General features: G+C 43.6%; 1 long non-coding RNA gene across 2 annotated transcripts in view; it reads left to right on the forward strand.

Annotated features, from left to right (window-relative positions):
* Positions 1-738: 738 nt before the first annotated feature.
* Positions 739-25,194, forward strand: part of LOC123590829 — a 52,046-nt gene continuing 27,590 nt past the window's right edge. The window contains exons 1-4 of one of the 2 annotated variants that reach the window (XR_006708996.1): positions 739-897; positions 16,656-16,767; positions 18,419-18,507; positions 22,778-22,924. This is a non-coding gene — a long non-coding RNA (uncharacterized LOC123590829). Of the gene's footprint in view, positions 898-16,655; positions 16,768-18,418; positions 18,508-22,777; positions 22,925-25,194 lie in introns of those variants that run through there. The other variant, XR_006708997.1, reaches the window with a different exon arrangement.

Consider the following 25,194-nt stretch of genomic DNA (forward strand, 5'->3'; position numbering starts at 1 on the left):
TACTATTATGTACAGTGTTGCTTTTAGAAGCAAAAGCATCTCACCATGTGAATAGCTTAGATGTTGTAGGTCATAATGTACACCTAGTAAGTGCTTGCTCCGTCATCCACTCCTGGACTGGGCCTGACTTGCCAGGAAGAGATGCCATGAGGGGGTTATGAGAAATAAGCCCACTGACCCAATCAAAGAAAGGATGCAGAGACTTGGAGCACAGTGAGGCGAGGCTTTAATCAATGTTCTTGCAAGAGTGGGTGTCTGATGGACAGGCACACTGGGGGCAGTTACAGCAGACCATTTATCTCCTAGTGTGCAAGTCCCTCCCCTGGTCCCTCATTGGCTGGGCACTACAGAGGTAAGTCCCTCCCCTGGTCCCTCATTGGCTGAATGCTACAGAGGTTACATACAGCCTTACCTGGATGTCGCCTGTGCCCATGTAAGGCAAAAAGTAGTCTGATTGGAACAAGTGTACATTTCCGGAGGTGAGGCAGAGACTTTCAGTGTTCTGTGTTCTTTGGTGCCTGCTTATTGCAAAGCCTGCAAAAATAAGGCCACAAATCGGAGAGGGGAAGAAGAAATAGGAAGTGAAGTGTCTAAGTGTTTGGGACTTCATTGTGGTGGTGGTGGGGGGGAAGGGGGTTCTCACATATTTTCAATAGGTTGTAAACCTATTAATTAGATAGCACAGCCTTTATTTGGTATTTCTGAAAAAGAATCATCTCCCTTACTTCTCACAGGGTGACAATGGACACTTCCTGTGCTCAGGAAGCACATCAGCTGGGAGACTCGGAGTGGCCATAGCCCTGAATTTCAGCGTGGAGTCAGCATGAAACCAAATGTACGTTACAGCTGCGGTGATGAGAGCGAAGCTTTTACCATTTGTTTTGGACTCCCGCACTGGTAAGTAGTAGACGGCCGATAGTCGATCGACAGGAAGGAGGGTAGCTTTAGGATGAAGACATGGAAAATGGTGGCAAACTCTCAGAGATTCCCAGGACAAAGCGTTCTCCCTCCCCATTCCAAAGAACTGACAATTTCCTATTAAAAATTTAGGAAATTTTTTAAATGTTTATTGATTTTTTATTTATTTGGAGAGAAAGAGAGAGCATGCACGCACAGGTGAGCAGGGGAGGGGCAGAGAGGGAGGGAGAGAGAATCCCAAGCAGGCTCCATGCTCTCATTGCAGAGCCCCACACGGGGCTCAATCCCACCAATGGTGAGATCACGACCTGAGCTGAAATCAAGAATCGGACGCTTTACTGACCGGGCCGTCCAGGTGCCCCGGAAATTCTTTATTATTGAACGGAAATAATGTAATTCAACACAAATTCATTGAGTGCTAGCTTTTGGACAGCTACTGTAATGAGTGGTGGGTTTACAATGGTGGAAAAAGACTTGTTTCTACTCAAGTTGCTCACAATGTAGACTGACTCTTAGACAGGTGACCATGATGCGATGATAGCATGGATTTGGCTAACTTATGAGAAGATTATATGCCCATGATCTTATTCCCACTGATTCCCCGACCAGACTGATAAAGCGCAGGCCCTGATTTTCCATCCCAGATCTACCCGGAACTGTCTGTCATGCCATCATTTTGCTTGCATTTCCTACCTCCAGATCCCAGTCGTAATTAATATTTTATCAATTTACTTTGCCACGTTTGTGGAATTGCTCAGCTACCCCAGTTCTTTAATTTCTAGAATCAGGCTCAGTCTCTAAACTACCTCTGTCCCTGAACCCCCACTCCTGCTCAGTATCTCTCCCCCTCCCCATGTTAACCTTGGCCCCTATGTATCTTCAGTCTTTGGTCTTGTCCTCATCCCCTACCACACCCTGCCCATCCAAAATCTCATTTACTCAAATGACTTACATATATCCTGCCATTTTTGAACCCCTGTGGACTTCAGCAAGATGGAACTAAAATAAAAAAATGGAAAATCACTCATAAGAGTTGCATTCTGGGGAGGTGTAACCCATTAAATTCTTTTTTTTTTTTTTTTTTTTTTGATGTTTATTTATTTTTGAGACAGACAGAGACAGAATGAGAGTGGGTTAGGGGCAGAGAGAGGGGGAGGCACAGAATCCAAAGCAGGCTCCAGGCTCCCAGCTGTCAGCACAGAGCCCGACGCGGGGCTGGAACTCACAGGCTGTGAGATCATGACCTGAGCCAAAGTCGGATGCTCAACCCACTGAGCCACCCAGGCGCCCCACGGTGTAACCCATTAGTGGCCAATTGCAAAAAATCAAGTGAGGACCCTGAAAGAACTGAAGGGGGCAGTAGAGGAACAAGCATGCTTTCTGGTTCTGGTGCTGGAAGAAAAACCAATACAGGAATCCCAGCTTCATCCAATTTTCTCTCACCTTTGTGCTATTTTTCTTCATGTTTTCATTTCTCCCCCTTTTATCCCTAATTCATCTGTTTCTCTCTCCTCATTTCCTTTTTGAGTCTTCCCAATTGCTTCTGAAGGCTTTGTGCAAGCAGAGAGATAATTTCTAGTTGTTTTTTTTTCCCCTATCCATCCTGAAATATTAAATTTGCCATCCTTTGCCTTTTTTTTTTATCCATTTTAAATCTTACGAAATAAATGGGCTCTAGGGAGTGTTAAAAAGCAAAAACAAAGGGCCCTAAATGGCATCACTCAGGTTAAGGCTTAAGTCAGTAACCCAGGGCTTAAGGCTTAACCTAATTGCAGTTTCAACCCATCCCAGAAATGTAAGTCTTAATGGGTCAGTCAGGAATTTTCTGATACTCACCAGAGAGGTTTCTGTCTGTAGGCCTTTTCTGTCCCCCAGAGGAAGAGGAGATTATTTGCATAGTAAGACCCTCTGCCCTTCCTCCTAAGGGAAGTGATCTTGCCGTAAACAATTCTTTCTTGTCTTTAGCTAATAACTCTCTTGCCTGACCCTCCTTCCTATAAAAACCTTCCATTTTTTTTTAAAGTTTATTTATTTATTTTTGAGAGAGAGAGAGAGAGAGAGCACAAGCATGTGTGTTTAAGGGGAAGAGAGAGAGGGAGAGAGAGAGAATCCCAAGCAGGCTCTGCACTGTCAGCATGGAACCCAATATGGGGCTTGAACTCACGAACTGTGAGATCATGACCTGAGCTGAAATCAAGAGTCGGTCACTTAACTGATGGAGCCACCCAAACCTTCCATGTTGTATATGATATAAGGGATGCTGCCCTATTCATGAATTATTTAATAGAACCAATTAGGTCTTCAGACTTACGCAGTTGAATTTTGTTTTTCAACAGAACTATTGCAATAAAGTATGTTCTGTATCGTCTTTAATACAAAACTTCCAAAAATAACACTGGCTGTGTAAAATTAACAAATGTGATTTTAAGCAATTGCCTCTAGAACTTCTAGCCATTGGTTAAATTACTTAAAGCGCTTTCTCAGGAGTATCCATCCACCTGTCCCTGAGGGTCAAACCTCTTCTGCTACTTGTTTTTGTAAAGAAAGTTTTATTGGAACATTGCCATGCTCATTTGTTTACCTAGAATCTATGAACGCTTTTGCACGGCAACAGCAAAGTCTAGTGGCCCTGACGGACTGTAGGTCCTGCAGAACCTAAAATATTTACTTTCTGGTTTTTACAGTTTGTAGACCCCGCTCTAGGTGTCTGTATTAATTCACTGAGGCTAAATTATGCAGCAGTGGCAGATGGTTGAAAACCTCTGTGGCTTACAGGGGCACCTGGGTGGTTCAGCTGGTTAAGCCTCCGATTTCGGCTCAGGTCATGATCTCGCAGTCTGTGAGTTCGAGTCCCACATCCGGCTCTGTGCTGACAGCTCAAAGCCTGGAGCCTGCTTCAGATTCTGTGTCTCCCTCTCTGCCCCTCCCTCATTCTCTTTCTCTCTTTCTGCCTCAAGTAAAATAAACATTAAAAAAAACTAAAAAAAAACTAATTTCAGTGGTTTACAACAAAGGGCTAGTTTTTACTCACATGATGCAATCTTTGAAGGTGAGCTTTGATGTTTCACTCCAGGATTTGGGCTGAAGGAGCAACTCCCGTATGGAATAGTGTTGACTCAGGAAAAAGGGAACAGAAAGGAGGTGTGGAATCATGATCGCTCCTAAAACTGATGCCGTAGCCTGGGTCTGAGGACCCAGAGAGGATCCTATGGGACCAACCAAGAAGGTCCTTGGCTTCACACAGGATAGAGATCAAATGTGAGCCAGCGGGAGGTGAGAGCAGAGTTTATTGAGGATGTATAGAGAGTGCAGATACAGATGGACCATCCAGGAGACTCAGAAAGGAAAAGGAGCATGAATCTCATCTTTGCTTGGGGTTTTGGGTTTTTATTGGTGACTGCGGTCTGGTGCACCTGTCCACTCAGGCATCCAAGAACTGATCCGAACATGGACAGGGGCCAGGTGTCCTTCAGAGCTCACTCAACACCTGAAGCCGGGGGGGGGGAGGGGGGAGGTTTTGATGTCAAGGTGTTTGTGGTCAGTGGTCTTGGAGAACGTTTATGGAGACCCTGCATAATCACTACCTAGATGTTATCTACCCTGTTGGAAGACGCCAAAGAAATCATTAACTCCTTGGCCTTTTTTTTTTAACAAGGAGGACATACATTAAGGCCCACATGTACAAGCAGGGAAGGGACAGAGAGAGAGGGAGAGAGAGAATCCCAAACAGCCTCCATGCTGTCTGCGCAGAGCCAGACTCGGGGCTGGAACTCATGAACTCATGAGATCGTGACCTGAGCTGAAATCAGGAGTTGGAGGCTTAACCGACTGAGCCACCCAGGCCCTCCTACTTCAAGCACCCTCAAAAGGGACATGACTCAGGGTGTCCAGGCTTTCCTCGACCCCTGGGTTCTCTTCTCCATTCCGTTCTGAACATGCCCTCTTTTGTCCCAGCTCTAACGGAACGAAACATGAGTTCACTCCCTGGTGAGTTACAGACAGAGACTGCACCAGGTGGGGTTGTCACACAAAGGAAACTTTATCTGTAGAAGATAAGGAGGTCACGGGGAATAACTTCCAAAGCCATGACTCCTAGAGTGGGTGTGACTGGGTTTCTTTCATTTTGGGTTAGGAGGAATATTCAGAAAGGGGAGTTTTGACATCACATATGAAGGCGGGCATAAGGTTGCACAGGTGTACTTAAAAAACATGCCTCTACTCATATCATATGTTATGTCAGAGAAGCTTGGGCTCCTTCGTGGGTGGAGATTGTAACACTATAATGAGGTAGAGGTCGCTGTCCGACAACCTGTGGTCCATCTGGCAGGTATGAGTCAGTGGTTGAGCTCAACCTGGTGTAGCAACTCCAGAGCTCTTCCTGTTTGCATCTAAAAGATAAGGTTCAGGGTACCTGGGTGGCTCAGTCGGTTAAGCGTCCAACTTGGGCTCAGGTCACGATCTTGTAGGTTGTGATTTCAAGCCCCGCATGGGGCTCTCTACTGTCCTTGCAGGCCTGCTTGGAATTCTCCATCTCCCTCGCTCTCTGCCCCTCCCCCACTCGCTCGCTCACTCTCCCTCAAAAATAAGTAAACATAAAAAATTTTTTTTTAGAGTTAAGGTTAACGTTCCCGTGAAGAAGGCAGGTCAGTGATGGTCTTGCTGGTGGACAGCTTTAACCTCATCAACGCTGTGGGGCACGAGTTCACAATCACCTACCTCTCCCCCATCCCTGACACTCCAACTGTGCTCTTCGAAATTCACTCTGTTCACTTCTCTATCTCTGCAAATTCTTCTCTAAACCACCCCCTTCATCTTCTTGCTCTGAATGAAACCTAGCTCTTCCCTGAGGCCACTGCTGCCTCAGCAGATCTTTCAAAGGACGTGCTTTTCTTGCCTACACCCTGGCTCCCCTTGGACACAACGGGTGAAAGGATATCCTCCTTTTCCCCACACTGCCACTTCCAGGCCTTTCTGCTCCCCTCCGCCTTAATACTTTCAGCCCCGAATCTCCTATCAAGAGACATTGCCAGGGGGCTTGGGTGGCTCAGTTGGTTAACCATCTGACTTTGGCTCGGGTCATGATCTCGCGGTTGTTGAGTTTGAGCCCCACATAGGGCTCTGTACTGTCAGCACAGAGCCGGCTTCAGATCCTCTATCCCCCTCTCTCTGTCCTTCCCTCACTCGCTCTCTCTCTCAAAAACAAACAAACAAAAACAATTATCAAAAAAAAAAAAAAAAAAAAAAAGACAGACATTGCCACCCACTGCCGCTCCTTGTTGCAGACCATGGGTCATTCCTGCTCATTCCTTGAGGACATTAGCTCCTGACACACTAACTCCTTTAAGGACAGTCCTGTCATCATTCTTGTGACATAAATGTCTGTGCTTTTAACTCCTTGATCTCCCAGTTTGTTACCTCCCCTCATGGAATGGCCTTGGGTCTTACCCTTCCTCATCACGTTCCCCTTGCTCATTGTCTTGATCTTCTTGTTACCAGTGATAACATTCCAAAGTTCCCATTGTAAGCAGCCCCACTCTCTAACCATCATCTTGTATCTGTCTAACTCATTTCCTCTGGGATTCTTTTTTTTTTTTTAATGTTTATTTTTGAGAGACAGAACATGAGCAGGGGAGGGGCAGAGAGAGAGAGAATCTAAAGTAGGGCTCCAGTCCTGAGCTGTCAGTCCAGAGCCTGACGTGGGACTCTTGAACCCACAAACCGCAAGGTGATGACCTGAGCTGAAGTCAGACGCTTAACTGAATGAGCCACCCAGGCACCCCAAGGTTTTGGGATTCTAACTCCAATAATGGTTGGACCCCATTGGGACCTCCAATACCACTTTTGCTCAGTCCCACTCTGCCCGGCTGAGGATCCATGGTCCATCATGCACACAACATCCACTGCATTGTTCCCCCTGGTGAAAAGTTCAACTCTTCACCCATTGCAGCTGGACAGGGCTTGAGAAAAACATGCTTGTTAAATTCATGGACTGTTTTAGTCCATTCTAGCTGCTAAAACAAAATACCACAGATGGGGTGGCATATAAACAACAGAAATTTATTTTGTACAGTTCCAGAGGCTGGAGGGTCTGAGATCAAGGCACCAATATGGTCATTCTGGTGAGAGCCCTCTCCCTGGCTCATACCTGGTGCTTTCTGGCTGTATCCTCACATGGTAGAAGGAGACCAGGAGCTCTCTGGGGTCTCTTTTATAAGACTGCTAAGCCCATGAGGGCTCCACCCCCATTACCTAAGCACTTCTCCAAAGCCCCACATCCTAATACTATCACATCAGACACTGGGGTTTCAACCTATGAATTTTGGGGCATTTATACATGGCATGAATCTTAAGTGAGGTCCTAGAGCTATAGGTCATGACTACCATAATTATGTGGTCTGTTTCCTTTCCAGCTGTTCTAGATAAATCTTCCACACTTCCTCCTTTCCCTTCAAACTCTTAACATCTTCTCCCTCTCCGCTGGATGACATAGTATTTTACTGAGGAAATGGGAGCAAAGAGAAGATTCTTTCCACACGTTCCCCCTTCCATCTGATCCCTTGTAGTCCTCTTGGTCCTGTGGAAGAACTGACTTTGTTTCTATCTCAAGTCATATCTCACGCCCCCCTCTGGCGTAGTAGATCCTTTCCTTCCTACCTAATCAAGGACTCTGTTCCAATATCTGTCTGGATTCTTGTTTAATATATTAATACTATCAGCAAACAAACATGCTGTCGTTTTTTCCATCTTAAAGTGCCTCTCTTGACCCCACGTATCCTTCCGGGTACTGCCACATTCCTCTGCACCTCTCAGAAGAGTTGTCTCTAGTCATTCCCTCCTTTTCCTGTCCTTCACCCCTCTGCAATTCAGCTTCCATTACTCTCCCCCACCAACTCACTAACAAGGCTTTCACATTGTATTCCAATGGCCCGTTGTGTGTCTTCATCTGAATTTACTTCCCAGCAGCATTTGATAAGCCGATCTCTTTCCCCTTAAAGTATATTATTTCACCTTCCAAGACACTGTAGGTTCCTTGTTTTCTTTCTACCTTGCTGGCTGGTGCTTCTCAGTCTCCTTCGCTTGTCCCTCCCCTTCCTCCGGGTTGCTATTACAGTACTCCCGTGATTCTCCATCATTCATTTTCTCTTCTCTAACTATGCTTCTTCCTGAGGGAGACTATTCAGTCCCATGAGTTTAAATGCCCCAATTATGTCCACACCCTGGACCTCTGCCTTGTTTTCCAGACTTATAATCCAGTTGTCCACTTGAGGTTTCCATTTGGATGTCTCACAGGCAGCTCAAACTTAGTACTTCCGACATCAGACTCTTGATAATAGCTGGCATGTGGCTGTTTTGAAAATCAAGTGAAACAATACATATACTGCATTTGGATTTTTACCTATTATTATAATTGCATGGAATAGGTATTCAATAAATATTTGTTAAATAAATAAATATTACAGTAAAACACCAGGGTAATAATATGCTGTCTTAAGGAGTCAGCAGTAATAAGTATATGTTGATGATAAAGAGAATGAGTAATACGGTTTATTTTAGTGTCTACTATGTACCAGGCACAGTTATAGGCACTGAGACTATAACAGGGAAAAATACAGATAAAATCCTTTTTCTTTTGAAGTTTACAATCTAGAGGGTGAAAGGGGAAGGAGACAAATAGACGAATAAACATACATACTATGTCAGACGGTGATAAATGCAATGGAAAAAAAATAAGGTAGAGGAGAGAGATTAAGAGTGCTCGGGTTTGGTAGGGGAGGCTCTTTCAGACAGCACTGTGTATTAGTAAATTATTGCTATTGCCATGCAACAAACCTCTCCTAGACTTGAAACAGTAATATACTCTTCTCTCACACGCTTTCTGTGGGTAAGGAATTTCAGAGCACTGGTGGTTCTGAGCCTGGTGGTTCTGGCTCAGAGCCTCTTATAAGTGGGCAGTCAAGATGTCGGCTGAGGCTTCAGCCATCTGAAAGTGTGAGTAGGTCCGGAGTTGGTTCCATCACAGGCTGTTAAGCTGGTTCTGGCCTTTGGCAGGAGGCCTCAGTTCCTCGCCGTGCGGACCTTTCCATTGGGGTGCTTCATGGCCTCAGCGCATGGCAGTTTGCTTCCCTTGGAGATGATCCCAAACACACCAAAGTATCAGCTCAATGTTTTTTATAAGCTGGTGTCCAAATCATGCATGTAGTTTCCACAATATTCTGTTGGTCACACAGGTCAGTCAGGTTCAGTGTGAGAGGGGACCACACAAGGGTATTAGTACTAGGAGGCGAGGCTCACGGACAGCCATCGCAGAGGCTGGCTACCACAGGGCTGCATGGTCTCTCACTCTCCTTCATGCTCATTTCATCTCCAGAATTATAAGGGATAATAGTAATGTGTGTAAATCACCAATTTGGGGACAGTTCCCACAGCAGATGATGGGAAGTCAGGGACAGATACTCTGAAAAGATAACATTCCACCAGGGGGTTGGCCATGTGAGGGAAGGGGTGTCCAGGCAACAGAAAAGAAATAATTGAGAGGCCCCGAAATAGGAGCATGCTTGGCGAATTGGAAGAATAGCAAGGTGGGTGGTGATGAATCGAAGGAAGAGAGCCAGGGCAATGTCGGTGATGAAGGCAGAGAGGTGGGGCCAGATAATGTTGGGGTTTAGAAGTAATCATAACAACTTCCAATTTGGGGCACCTGGGTGGCTTAGTCGGTCAAGCATCTGACTCTTGATCTCAACTCAGGTCTTGCTCTCAAGGTTGTGAGTTCAAGCCCCATGTTGGGCTCCATGCTGGGCATGAGGCCTACTTCAAACAAACAAACAAACAAACCCAAGAAAGTTTCCACTTTACTTTGAGACTTACTTTGAGAAGTCATTGAAAGGACTTATCTAACCATTGGAATGACATAATTTATTAGACTTGTATTTGAAATGTCTCAGTCTGGTTGTTCTGTGGAGAAAAAAAAAAAAAAAAAAAAAAAACAAAACTGTAGGGAGGCAAAGTGGAAGACAAAGAGCAGTGAAGAGATTGCTTTTATATAGTCCAGGGGATAAACTGGGGGTGATAGAGACTGATAGAATTCTAGAAATGGATTGAAACTACAGTCACCAAGATCTACTTATAGATTGGATGTGAGCTGCAATGACGGAAAAAAATACACTGAGAACGATTTGTAAGGCTTGGCCCAAACAACGAAATGAGCCAAGTTGGTATTTACTAAGTTGGGGAGGAGAATGAGGAGGATTCGTGGCTTGTTTTGGGGGGAGGGCTAATGTTCTGTTTGGAAAGCTTAAGTTAATTTCCAAGGGGAAATATAGGTTAGATAGGTATGTCTGGGGTTCAGAGTTTGACTAGATGTATAAATCGATGAGCCATGAACATTTAGATGGTATTTAGAGCCAGCAGGCTGAGATCATCGCAGGAGTGATAGGTAGAGGGGTATCTGGGTGGGTCAGTCAGCTAAACGTGCGACTCTTAATTTCAGCTCAGGTCATGATCTCACCATTTGTGAGACGGAGCCCTGTGTTGGGCTCTGTGCTCACAGCATGAAGCCTGCTTGGGATTTTCTCTCTCCCTCTCTCTCTGCCCCTCCCCTGCCCATGCTCTCTTTCTCTCAAAATAAATAAATAAACATTAAAAAAAGAAAAAGGGGTGGGACACCTGGGTGGCTCAGTCATTTGGGCATCCAACTTCGGCACAGGTCATGATCTCATGGCTCATGGGTTCGAGTCCCGCATCAGGCTCTGTGCTGATGGCTCAGAGCCTGAACCCTGCTTCAGATTATGTGTCTCCTTTCTCTGCCCCTCCCTTGCTCTCTCTCTCTCTCTCTCTCTCCCTCTCTCAAGAATAAATAAACATTAAAAAAAAGTGGTAGGTAGAGAAGAGGTTCAAGAAGAAAGCCCTAGGACATTGTAGCATTTGTAAGTTGGCAAGAAGAGGATCCATCAAAGAGGCTGAGACTAAGGGGCCAAGGATGAAGAAGGAGAGCAAGAGTGTGTTGTCCAGAAACCAAGAGAAGAAATATTTCAAGGAGGAAAGGAGGTTATATGTGTCAAATCCTGCTGATAATGAAGAGAAAGAATAAAAACTGATGACTGGATTTGATCATTTAGAGGTCATGGGTGACTTTGATGAAAGCAGAGAAGTGGTATAGTACCTAGACAGAAATGTGGGGACCACAGAGACATTTTAAGATGGAAGCATGTGTAAATGCTGTTGGAGAAGATTCTGTAGAGAAAGAAAAGTTGACGACGCAGGAGAAAGGAGATATTTGCAGAACTGAAATTGTTGAGTAGGCAAGAGGGGGTGAGATCTAATGCACAAGGACCAAGTTCATTGTTTCAAAAGTGAAGACAAGGAATATGGCTACAGCTACAAAAAGTTAGTAGATTTGTGGACAGCGATCGTATTTTGTCTCATTGAAATAAGAAGCAGTCAGCTGATCTTGCAGAGGGTAAGGGGTTTGGGAGGTTTGAGAAGACAGAAGGTGTGGAATATTTGTTTAGGAGAGCACACTTGCTAAAAGCGCACAACTGGCAGGCAGGGTTGAGGGTCAACCTGTCGCTTGTGGTCGTGATTTTGCAGAAAGAGCAGTCGGCATGACCGTGTCTTCCTTAGTTGCACAGGTGCAGGTGAGGAGTGGAGAGAGAGAGAGTCAGATGTGGTCAAGGATGGAGTTTTTCAGGTAGTTATGAGTGAAGGAGTAATGAATATGGTGTTGGGGGTGTTTGGCAAGGGGCGCTTACCATGTCGATCACGGAATTTGAGCCGAGCGTGAAGAAAAGTGAGGCTGTGAGAGGGGGAACGAACAATGGAAATGATGCGCCAATAGAGTCAAACACTGCTGGAGTTGGGGTGTGGGAGAGCGAGCCGGTGGGAGGTAGGTGGGGTGTCTGAAAGTGGGGTTTTAGATGAGATGCCCTTGTTGGTAGTGATTGGGACTAGGGGCCGAGCACGGAGAGGGTTGTGGCCGAGGTGAGCTGGAACCAGATCCTTGCTGGTGACGAGTCAAAGCTTGGTAGGCTGATGAGTTAAATGTAACTTCCATATGGAGTATCCCCAAGAATCCCCAAGAATCCCCAAGAATGCTCTTGTTGACGGCTCTAAAACCTTGAGTAAATGGAAGGCAGTGACTGTGAGTTCTGTGACAACAATAATTAAAGGTTGCCAGGTACCTTCTAACGCTAATTTTATGAGCTTGGCTATTTCATTCAATCAGTATAGGTCTCAGTATATTTGTGCAAAAATAGGAAAGTCGGTCTATGTCATCTCCAAATTCCCCCTGTTCTAGGATTCAACAACAGATTTTAAAAATGTATGTAACCATCTTGGAAGACTCTTCTGTTAACTGGAGAACAGCTGACCTGTATTTCCAGCTTTCCGACCATATAAGGAAATCTATTTACTTCAGGTTGTAATGTATGATCTTGCTAATTTGCAAGGTCATTTTCTTATAGCTAGCAAGTTAAACAAGCGTCTTGTTAGGTTGAAAGAGGTAGAAGGTCAGGGAGGGAGGGAGAGACAAAATTCAATTCTACAAGTGTTTATTAAGTACCAACCCGGTGAATTTGGAATTAACGTTGTTGGAGGTTTTACCATTAGAGAGAAAATTGCATGACTGTTAGTTTATGAAATGAGTCAACAGGGAGTCTTCGGCCCCAGAAATCTAATTGAGTGAACATCCCCACGTATTATCAGAGAGGATTCCCTCACTCCTCTGTTCTCCCTTGACCTTGCCGTCATCCTGCTCTTAAAGCACTTTCTCATCGCAAAGTCGTAATTTGGTTTCTTCTCTATCACCCTGTCTGGAATTGGAAGTCCGGGAGGGAAGGATTGTTTGTTATCTTAAAAGCTTAGAATCGAAGTGCCTGATACACTGATCCCTTGATAAATGGCTCATCAATTCAGGATTGAATGATAGATTGAGTGTATGAATGGAAGCAGGAGCCATGCATTTATTTGCTTCAGCGTCTGTTAAAAAATGACCATCTGACAGGTTGTTGTTCACCGTACAGCTTAGGAGTTTGTTGTAGATATTTAAAGTATACATCGGGGGGCACCTGGGTGGCTCAGTCGGTTGAGTGTCCAACTCTGGATTGTGGCTCAGGTCATGGTCTCACAGTTTGTGAGTTCAAGCCCCACGTCAGGCTCTGTGCTGACAGCATGGAGCCTGCTTGGGATTCTCTCTCTCTCTCTCTCTCTCTCTGCCCCTCCCCTGCTCCTGTTCTCTCTCTCTCTCTCTCTCTCTCTCTCAATAAATAAATAAATAACATTTACAAAACAGTATATGCTGGAACGAGAATGTGAGGAATCACATGACGAGGCTGACAGGGTGGTTGGCTTTTGCTAAATGGCATCCCTTTTTCACTCTGGGATTTTGATGAATCTCATACATGTGTCTGGCAATATCTTCTTTGCGCGTTCACACGCCTTCTGATTTCAACTTGCGTTACCCCATCAAAGCATTTCTAATAATCTAGGTCTTTTAGAAACTCTGGAGCCCAGAATCCTCAAAAGACCTAAAGGAAGAGTTTTGAGAAACTAGGCTCTCTCTTGGCCTTTTTTTTTTCTCTGTAGGGGGCTCTGGCCATGATCTCCTGCAATGGACTTTGGTGAGTCAGGGCACAAGGGGAATGGGGGAGACTCACTGTTTCCTTATTTCTAACGGGTAAAGTGTTATTTTTTTTTATTGTATCGTATTTCTTTTTTTTTTTTAATGTTTATTTTTGAGAGAGAGAGAGAGGGAGATTGAGAGTGCATGAGTGGGGGAAATGGAGAGAGAGAGTGGGACAGAGGATCCAAATCGGGCTGCATGCTGACAGCAGTGAGCCCGATTCGGGGCTCGAGCGCACGAACCCTGAGATCACACCCTGAGCTGAATGCAGTTGGACGGTCAACCGACGGAGCCACCCAGGGGCCCCAATTTTATTGCATTTCTAACTGGACGCTGAGCCATTTGCCCTAGCCCCGGAAATGATCAGTGAAACTCCGACGTGAACTCTGAGCTGGCGCTTGGTTTTTCAAGAAGCCTCTCTGCTGACAAGCCAGGCCTGTCCTCCATGCCCGGGATGGGTGAGGTGGCCTCTGTTACATGGAGTTGGGATTCACCCCGGGATGAAATCGTTCATGGTCTCGCCTTTGCCTGTAGTCAGCTAAGAGACTGCGGCAAGTGGCTTCCCTCTGGGGACCTCGTTCTCTCTTCTCACCTGTAAGATCAAGGGTTGACTCAAGAGGACCGGGCTGGTCTTTTGCAATTCTCATTTCCGGAATGCTGTGGACTTTTTCTTTTCCCCCCACACCGCTCGTGGTTGTTGGCTCTGAGGGAGCTCTGGCTAGACACTCCCTTCTTGAGATAACGTTTCAGTTGTAAATCTTCTCCAGGCTCCACTTCAGTCCTCCCATTTGTATGTCTCACGTCATTGTTTTCTCGGTCACATCTACTCTGGGTTGGTTTGCAAGGCTTCTGGCAAAATTGAACTCCACTCGGCATACGCTTATTGAGGTATTAATCCGAGCCACGCACTGGGGACCCAGAACAGGAAAAGCTCTGTGCCCCTCGGGCTCTCACAGCTTGGCAGAAATAATGCCAGTTAGCTTCTGTGCTGTGGGTTCCATGTTAAAGATCTTAGGTGCTCACGAACATTACCTCTCTCCCCTGCCCTGCAAATTTTATTCAGGAATTGCCAAAAGGCTATCAAGAAGTATCAGTGAATGCAAATGGCGGTGAACATTTTTCTCTGCTCTTTTGGAGCAAAGACAATATGCGCCTTCCACCTGGTGTTATTTAGCTGGACTATTCCGCCCCGCAGGACTGTTACCTTACTATGACTCTAGTTTTTAACACAGCGAAAACATTCAGTAAAGAGGACAGTGTTTACAATTCTGAGGACTTGGGGTTGAAAGGAAAGCAGTGGCTGTGAGCTGTGTGGAGTCCTGGGGCCTCCGGGCCGTGAGGGAGGGAGGTCACCCCCGCGAGCGAGAGGCGCAGTAGCTCCCCCTAAGGGTGATGTTACTGAGTTGCTTTGCTGGCATGCTGTTTGCCCATTAAGGGTGTTTAAAAAGCAAACTCTTAGCTCCCAATTTTGCTCCAAGAGAATAAACTCTTAGGACCAAGGGAATCTGTCCATTCCCACCCTCGGCAAAAGCTGGGCCAGACTCGAGGCCCGGAAATGGCAACTTCCTAAGTGTCCACGGTGAGGGTCGTTTTGTGACGTCACAGTCACAGAGTCTCCAATTGTCACATACTTCCTGTAAGCACGATTATACTTCCAAGGAAAAAGTCCAGTGAGTTTTGAACCGTCCTCACCTCTGCTCCTCTCCATTTTCTTTAATATTAGGGAATGGAGAACATTATATTTTATACACTTTATTGTTGAAATTTGGTTACTCCTTGTTGATTTTTGGTAGGTTTATTGTCTGATTATTAATTATTGTTGACATTTCTCATTAATGAATGGCTATCCAGAAAAAAATTATATCAGTTTTGTATAGGATTTGTAAAACACTAAAAAACATGCTTGTACTTAAAGACTATTTAATTAGAAAAAACAATGCATTATGGGGTGCCTGGGGGGCTCAGTTGGTTAAGCCTCTGACTCTTGATTTCGGCTCAGGTCATGATCTTAGTGATTTGTGGGTTCAAGCCCGGAATCTGGCTCTGTGCTGACAGTATGGAGCCTGCTTAGGATTCTCTCTCTCTCTCTCTCTCTCTCTGTTCCTCTCCTGCTTGTGCTCTCTCTCTCTCAAAGCAAATAAATAAACTTTAAAAAAATTAAAAAAGAAGAGAAGAATGCATTTTAGGAAACACATCTTTTTAATGTAATTTATCCCTTCTTTTACTACCATTTCTAACCTCTTATTTCCTCTCCTGAGTTGTTAGCTCTTTGAGGTAGAACATTATTTGGTTCACTTTTGTGTTCTTTCTAATTCTAAATGCCTACCACAAAGGAAGAATATGATGAATCTTGGTGAAATGTCGTGGATTTTATTATTTATTTACTTCTTTTAAAGAGAGAGAGAGAGAGGGCACAAGTGAGTGAGGGGCAGAGAGAGAGAGGGAGGGAGGGAGAGAGGGAGAGAGAAAGAGAGAGAGAGAAGCGGGACTCACCCAGGGCTCGTGTTTTTACCCGAAGCTGGGCTGGTGCTCACCCGATGTGGGACTTGAACTCACCACTGTGAGATCATAACTTGAGCCGAAGTCAGATGCTTATCGACTGAGCCACCCGGCCTCCCTAATGTCGTGGATTTTAGAAAAACGCCGATATGAGCGATGAAGCACATCACTGACCCATTTGTTACCTGACAAGAGAGGACAAGCGACTTGCCCACGGTCATGCAGCTAACAAGCAGGAGGGCCTGGATTCAAACTTAAGCAATGGTTCCAGAGTTCCCCGTATACAGTCAGGTATATGAAATAGTGTATATCCCTTCCGCCCTCCTGCTGCAGCTGATACTGTCTTCCTTTCCTTCAAGAGCCCTGGGTTTTGCACGGGTGTCCATACCTCCTGCGTGCAGCTCATTTACTAGGGGGCAGTTGATTTCACTTCCGGTTACTGAGATGGGGCATGCAGCTTGGGCCTAAAGTGACAATTGGGGTCCCCTTCTGTGGCCTGACTTACTGCATCAGGGGTGGGCAGTAAGCCTGCAGACCGTGTCCGCTGAGGCATTTCTGGGAGGGAAGTGTCCTCTGTCTTCTGGAAGAATTTTGGATGACCATTTTCTTTCTCTTTCCTTAGATATGAATGGGAGCGGGCAGCTGTGGATGGCCAAAGCAGGGCCACTGGAAGTAAAGCTGGCATTGACAAGGGCAGACAGGTGCAGAAGGAAACCTGGTTTTGGATGACATTGGTGAGTAACTGAGTCAAACCACCCTTGAAGCCAACCCTACCTCTAAGCAGTCAGTCATGTTAGCCATTCATCTCTTACTGTTTCAGCTACTTTGAGGTTTTTGTTTGTTTGTTCTGTTTTTTGTTTGCTTGTTTTTGGTTTTTTTTGACAGAGAGAGAGAAAGAGAGAGAGAGAGCAAGCATGGGGGTGGGGGGAGGTGGCAGAGAGAGAGGGAGAGAGAAAGAATCCCAAGCTGACAGCATGGAGCCAGATGTGGGGCTCGAACCCATGAACCGTGAGATCATGACCTGAACCGAAGTCAAGGGTCTGATGCTCCACTGACTGAGCCACCCAGGCATCCAAACACAATTTTTTTTTTTTTTAATCACTCAGTGGAAACTATGCATGGCCATAATTTGGGAAGGTAAGATTTCGTGCTTTTCTCAAGAAGCTAAGTGTTCAGAACCTTGACCAAGTAGAGTTGTTAAACTTGGAAAGAAGTAATTAGATCTCAGTATTTAAGAGCTGTGTGATAACTAGTTCATGTTATATTTACAACTCTATATTCGAATACAACCTAAATGTCAGGTGCCTGAGTACGAATATAAAAATATCAGAACCTGCTGTTACTGCAGCTGAACCTAAATTATCTCCCTTAGAGAAAATCAATACTTCTCTTTTAAGCCAAGCTCAGATTCCCACATGTACTTCCAAATGACAAGTAATAAATGGCCAAGGAAAATATTTTTTAAAAATACCTCTACAGAGGTTAAAAATTATGAAAAAAATGCGACTTGTCTCTTATGAGAATTAGGAAAATCCTCCCTTAACTCCTCTCATACAGAGGATTTTACTTCTCCCCTAAAGTAGAGTCCACTAAATAACTTCTGGAATGGAAGTTTTGATTGTTGGTGAATGTAATGACGAGTAATTCCAGGAAAAAGACAAATAATCTAAAGACAAAACCAGTATCTTGAAAGAACGTTTCTTTAAGATTTCAGTGGTGCTAAATTTTAAAATATTTTTTTAATGTTTATTTATTTGTCCGTGTGTGTGTGTGTGTGTGAGAGAGAGAGAGAGAGAGAGAGAGAGGCAGACCATGAGTGGGGTAAGGGCAGAGAGAGAGGGAGACACAGAATCGGAAGCAGGCTCCAGGCTCTGAGCTGTCAGCACGGAGCCTGATGTGGGGCTTGACCTCACGAACCGCGAGATCATGACCTGAGCTGAAGTCAGACACTTAACTGACTGAACCACCCAGGCACCTCTCAGTGGTTCTAAATTTTAAACTAGAAGGGAAGGGCTTCTGTTGGTACTAAGCTAGCCTAGAGAACTATCTTTAAGAATAAATACCGATTCTTCTTGGTTAAGAAATTTATAAGGGCCTCCTATTCTAAGGTCCCTGTTCTGTTTTCCCTTCTTTGGCAGAATCTACAGGCTTAATACTTTCCTTTCCAGCTTGGTAGACCACCTCCTCTTTCTTGACCTCCTGGCACTGTATCTTGAACAAACAGAATTATAAGATGTTTATTAAAGTTGGGGAAAAAGTAACTGTTTTCTGCTCTTTTTTGTGTATCACAAAGAGCAGGGGGTCCCAAGGTATCTGATATAATGGATGCAGTATTTGGAGCCCTGTATTTTAATAACTATTAAGGAAAAATGGTTTGATTTCAAGGTCCCTGGACTGTAGAGCGCTCAAGCCCTGGCTGCAAATCGTTTGCCTTGAAGAGACATAAATGAGAACCACAACTGCCAGAAAATAAGGTAATCTCTAGAAATGCCTGGATAAATTAAAATGAAAGATAGCCCAAGACGTCAGCCCTTCATACCCATTGAATGCTGTGCTCTCAGTCAGCTGATAAGACTTTAATTTATTTTATTATTACATTTTTTGTGACAAAATGTAACATAACTCATTCATTTTGTCCGCTAATCCTCTCTCTCCTTCATGTAAATGGCATACATGATGATGACCTATGTTAAAGTTATTGCCCACTGTGTGCAGTGTTACAGAGATAATCTACAACTAGTATAAAAATTGGTAGAAAATTAAACTATAAAGCATATAACTGCAGAAAGAGATATAAATCTTTAAATATTTGGGTTTCTTTTCCCTGCACATCTGTTATTTTAGCCACTTGAGCCACCTAGTGGTAATATCTGTGAAATGTGATTTCTTATACTGAAAAGGAATATAAAAGCTTTTAACTCGTTGGGATGAGCACTGGGTGTTATATAACTTACATATATATACTATATACATAATATATGTATATATATATGCATATATGTATATACATATATACATAATATATACATACTATTATATATACATACATAATATATACATACTATATATGCATATATGTATATATGTATATACATATATACATAATATATACATACTATTATGTATACTATATACATAATATATAATATTACATATTATATAACTTACGTATAACTGGGTGTTATATGTAAGTAATGAATCACCGGATTCTACTCCTTTAACCAATACTACACTGTATGTTAACTAACTTGAATTTTAAAAAATTAATTAAAAAAAGAAAAGTGGTAGTATGGACTGAAAAAAAAAAACTTTTAGCTGTTTCCAACTTAACAGGACTGAAGTAAGGAAAATGAATTATAACCATTGTATACATTCAGCTTTCCAAATTAGTGTTTATTAATAAATAAATTACAATTAATTAACAAAGTAAGCAAAGCATTATGTTTTTATAATTTGTTTTATAATATTCAATCTTCTACCAATTTAACATTAATATTTATTAATGAATTCATTTATTATTAATTTATAAATAAAAAATAAAGTATAAAAACATAACTCTTTGCTTATCTTGTTTCCTCTAGTAAAGTCCACATAGCCAAGAAAATAAAAATTATAGGAAATAGTAATTGATGGAAGGGAAATTTTCAATATGTATAACAAAGAAATAGCTATCAAATATTTAGTGAACTAAAAATGACTAATACATTTTAGAACTTGTTGTATTCACATGGAACCTTTAATAAATGGTCCTGGGTAGAGCCATATTTTCCAAATCTGTCTTCCGACACATCATCAGTCTCATTTCTTCTTACATTCAAAGAACAAAAATTAATTACCAATCTGCTTAGCGGTCCATTAGAAATACTCCACACCCAGATTACACGGTGACTAATTTGAGATTTCTTTCACTGGGAATTGTAGCTCAAACTAAGTTTCCATGTTGGCTCTGTTCCGGTGTAATAACCTCCAGCAGAGCCAAGTCACAAAATACTTACTAACTTCACGTGTTAGAATCCACATTCGTCTTTGCCTTGTTAACTTTTAAGGAGCTTTTTATTTGTTGTTCCAAGAATGTCAGGTTCTTTGGTTTCCTGCTGTCTTAAATTGCCATATGTCTCTAAAGACATTTGTGTGTGTTTATGTGTTTTTAAAAATCAGAATTAGCACAAAGGAGTGATAAATTTGTTTTCTTCGAATTCAGCGAGCTTCCTGCTTGGTGGGATTGCAAAGCCATAGTGTGAAACCAGCAGGGCAAATGTTCTCTCTTTTGGCTGATCCAGTGTTACGTAAACTCTGACTTCCCCCCATCTCATCTGGTTTGCATTAGGTGAGCAGAAGACAGGTTGATTTCACGAGGGGTCCTGGAAGCAAAGGTGTCTATGGAAGGGTAGAGGAGTGAAGAGTGTCAGCCTGAGAGCCGATAAGATCTTTAAGGGATGATTGAGCAGAATGAACATGAAATAGGCTCTAAAAGAGGAGAAGCTTCCCTGATGTATAAGGCATCCAGGCAGATCTGGTGGGGGGAACGAGGTAACAAAGGGAGGATTGTGCTCTAAGCGAGGGGGTGAAGGCCTATTCTTTTGCCTTCCCTTCAGGGGATACCATCTTTCTGGGCAGAATGTGTGCTTGGGGAATAGACATGTTGCCTAGGCTGGGCCAGCCAGAGAATTTCCTCAGGCATTTTGAACTTGGGACCAGTGAGCATGAGTCTGACTTGTTCTCTGGGGTGAGTCTCGGGAGTTGTGTGGTACTGCTTGCTGCTCTGTGGAGAGAATCAGCCTCAGCGAGGAGAGATAGAAGCCAAGATGCAGACATACAGGACAGGGAGAGAGTCTGAACCAAGCTTCTTGGAATGCACTTCTCCTTTTGCATCAATTAATTTGACCCCCACTCTTACTTAGCTCCTTAGACCAATTCAGATTGGAAGATGTAGTGTTCGTGAAATAACACAAGTCCCCAAATGAACTTTAGAACAGTAAATAAAGCCGTCCAGAGAATATGGAGGAATAAGACTTCCCTTTGTTCTGCATTTTTCATGTAGAAGGGTGGACGTTAGCTAAAGCTACGGTCTGCTGGTGTTCAGTCTGGTCTTGATTCCCTGCCCTGTTCTCATTCTTCATAGGCTCCTCGAATGAACTTCTTTTCTCTCATGCTTTTAGCTCTCACCAATGTGCTTGCTAATGGCTCCTGAATTTTTTTATATTAAATATAATTTATTGTCAAATTGGTTTCCATACAACATCCAGTGCTCATCCCAACAGGCGTCCTCCTCAATGAGTGGCTCCTGAATTTGTAACTCTATTCTTGAATTCGTCCTTGAACTCAAGAGCTGTCTATCTAATTGTGTATTGGGCATTTCCTCTTAGTTCTATGGAAACCTCCAAGTCAGTGCATCTAACAAATAAACTCTTCCTGAATTCTTCGTATTCCTTGGGGCAGAGAGTGGTATCACTATCTACCTGGGTGCTTAAGCCAGAAACATATGAATGAATCATTGGTGACTCCTTCATTTTTGACCCCTACATCTTATCGGTCCGTATGATTTTTCCACAAATCTCATTATTATTCCTCAAATGCATCTCTTTCTCTCCACCTTCACCATTAGGTCCTTGGTCAAGAGCCTTAGTATTTCTTGGGTGGCTTATTTTAATAGCCTCTTCCCTTTTGTCCCAGCCTTGAGTTATTCACCACTTGATATCATTCTTCTTTCTGGAGTTAACTTTCTCAGCTGAAGATCTCGTAGTGTCATTTAAAAAAAATCTTTCATGACATCCCTCCCCCCACCGCTCCCCCCCACCCCATGCCAGCCAAAGATCTGTAAGTTCTTCCATATGGTTTTTCCTCTTCCTCCAACATGATCTTTAGCCAGTCCCTTCCTGTGATTCTACTCCCCAGCCATGTGCATTTCTCCCCGAATGGGCTGTGCCCCTGCTTGTCTCAGTGAGTAGACTGCTCCTTCTGTAGAGACTGATTGCACAGCTTCTGTCTGCATGGCTTCCCAGTTCAGCCCAGCCACTCCCCTCTTCAGAAAGGCTTTCTTAACCTTTCTACTCTGTGGATAGTTCTGCTACAACACTTATCACAGCCTCTGGCTATCATCTGCTTACTCCCTTGCCTTCCCAAATGTGCTGTGAAACTCCTTGAAGCTAAAACAACCACCTGGATATCTAATGAGTAAACAGAGTCTTTTATCCAACCGATGAATTCAAAGATGAACACAGCCATGAACCATTTACCAATTACTCTGCTTGGAGTTTACACTCTGGGCAGCATCACTTCTGAAGCAATAAATAAGAAAAATGAAGGTGGCAGTGGTATGTTAGTATTGTTAAAAGACTGCAAAGGAGGAGCCTCCTGCCATTATCTGCCCACTTCTAGCAGAACAGATTGGTGGGTGAGAATATGAAATATGGTAACTTGAACTGCCATAAGCGAGGGTGGGAGGAAGGCAGTCATTTCATTCTGATAGAGGAAAACCTACATAGAGACTCTGCTCCACTGTTAACTTAAAAAAAATTTTTTTTTTTAATGTTTATTTGTTTTTGAGAGAGACAGAGACAGAGGGTAAGTGGGGGAGGGGTAGAGAGAGAGAGAGAGAAGAATCTGAAGCAGGCTCCGGGATCCATGCTGTCAGCACAGAGCCTGACACGGGGCTCAAACCCATGAACCATGAGATCATGACCTGGGCCACCCAGGTGCCCCTCCACTGTTAACTTTTTAAACGGCTCTAATGAACATTGGCAGGTATCTGAATGAACCTTGAAAGCTTTTGATTGCCCAACAAGAGACTGGAAAAGGCCTTTCTAGAAGCAAGAGAGAAGAGGAGCTATGTGGGATCCTATGAAGGCTCAAACAGAAGCGTAGATACCAGCGTCCAACTCAAAGGAGTTGGCCAGGTAGTTGTTTCCAGTCTGTTTCCTGTTGTTGGCTCTGTTTAGGATTTTTCTGTCTTGGTAACATTTCGCAAAAGAGCATTTGCCTTTCTTTGTAGGTCAACTGAAGTGGTTGTGGGATTTTTGCTCCTTTTCTCCTGGGACCCCAAGCCAGCTGCACTACCTGTCGGAGATCCCATGGTCTTTACCCTCCACAAAGGGGAGCTAGAGTCACACTTGAGGGACATAAAACAAGGGATCTATCAAACCATCAAACAGAAAATTCCAGGAACATTTGTTTAATACCAACTCAGAAGTTGCTTCAGAATCTTCATAAGAAAGGGGATTGGGGGCACAATTCATTAGTAAAGGGGAGTGGAAAGGGGTTGAAGGAGACATGGAGATTATGGATTGGTAGGGTCAAGCTAAATCCCTCCAGAGCCCCCTGTTTGTGTTACTATGGTAATGGTTCTCTCACTAAATCGTGCTGGACATTGTGGGAAATTAGAACAACAAACAAAGCAAACCACTTGATTAAAATGAACCCTGCCCTGAAGGAAATTGGAGTCCAGCCGGGAGAGACAGAAAAACTAACAGGTTTAAGAGACTATTAAATCAGGGGTGCCTGGCTGGCTCAATCCAGAGAGCATGTGACTCTGATCTCCGAGTTGTGAGTTCAAGCTCCGTGTTGGGTATGGAGCCTACTTAAAAAAAAAAAAAAATAACTAAGAAAAAAAATTAAAAATAAAAAGACACTATTAATCAACCCAAAACAGTTTTCTGGAGACCAGTCTGTGCAACTGATTGACCAGGAGTTCTAGTCTTGCCGACACCATTAATCCTTCCTGGTCCCAGGTGCCATTTGATATCACTTGGTGGTCATTGTGTCTGCTCTGTGGTTAAACATCAGTAGGGATGATTCTGGGTTGTGGGCATGGCTGGGCTTTCAGGGCAGCAGTGGGGATTCCAGAAATCTCTGGGTCACTGAATGCCCCTTTCTTCAGCCCAGTGTGGGGAAACTGGGCTGAGAGATTACTGGGGATATGGACACCCTCCCTTCACATCCCTATTTCCTGAAACAGGGTTGTACAGTCTCTCCAACCAGTCTTACCTCCTCATCTCATGTGTTTTCCTCTCAGAAAATGAGAGCTTTGCTTGTTTTGCTCTGTTTGAGACCTGAGATTGGGCACAGATGAAGACACTTGCCAATTTTCAATTGCATTATATCTGAATTTACATTATCCTGGGGCATGATTATCAAGGGAATTTTCTATAATAATGTTCTCTTTGAGTTGAAAGAAATCAGAGTACTGCCCTGAGGAGAAAGAATTAATATATAATTATTGTCTAAGGTGGATGTATGAGGATAATAATAACCAAGGATCATTGATTCTGTACTATATGCCAGGCGTCGTTTTCAATTATTTATTTGTGTTATCTCATTTATTCCTCACAGTGGCCCAGGGAAGACTGCCCTGTTATTATCTCCACTTTAGGATGTGGAGATTTGGGTAGAGAAAGGTAATTTGCCCAAGAGCACGTGGCTACTCAGTGGCAAAGTTGGAGGCGGAAACTCAGCCAGTCTTACTCTGGATACCATGTTTTTAACCACAATGTTCTTTTGAAGTGAAACAGTATAGGTTGTCTTTTGTTTGGTGATGGGGAGGGGGTTGCTGTAAAACTAGCTCAGATTCACAGCTTAACCCAACTTCAAAGCTGGACGGTAATAACTAAAATCTGAGTAGCTAGCTTTGTTAATAAATGAGAAGAGCGCCATTGGGGTAGGAAAACCCTGCAGACACTTGGAATTTTGATTTCTCAATCCCCAAAAAATTCCAATTTGATTTTTAAATATTTATTTTATTTTTGAGACAGAGAGAGACAGAGCATGAGCGGGGGAGGGGCAGAGAGCGAGCGAGAGACACCCACACACACACACACACACACACACACACACAATCCGAACCAGGCTCCAGGCTCCGAGCCATCAGCACAGAGCCCAATGCGGGGCTCGAACTCGTCCACCGCAAGATCATGATCTGAGGACGGAGCCACCCAGGTGTCCCCCGATTTGATTTTTCAACCTAGCTTCTTCTGTCTTCACAGAAGCATTTTGCAACTTTACTTGTTTTTTCTTTCCTTAAAAATTTCAGTTTTTCTCTCTTAATTTTTTCTTCTTTCCAAAATTTGGGTATGCCCGTGACTACTGCATCATGGGGGAAAAGCAGAGTGAACTACCTTTGGCTGCACCTGCTTCCTCAAGGTTTTTATTTTATTTAAAAAAATTTT

Source organism: Leopardus geoffroyi, chromosome B4, assembly GCF_018350155.1.
Source record: "Leopardus geoffroyi isolate Oge1 chromosome B4, O.geoffroyi_Oge1_pat1.0, whole genome shotgun sequence".
NCBI classification, from domain to species: Eukaryota; Metazoa; Chordata; class Mammalia; order Carnivora; family Felidae; genus Leopardus; species Leopardus geoffroyi.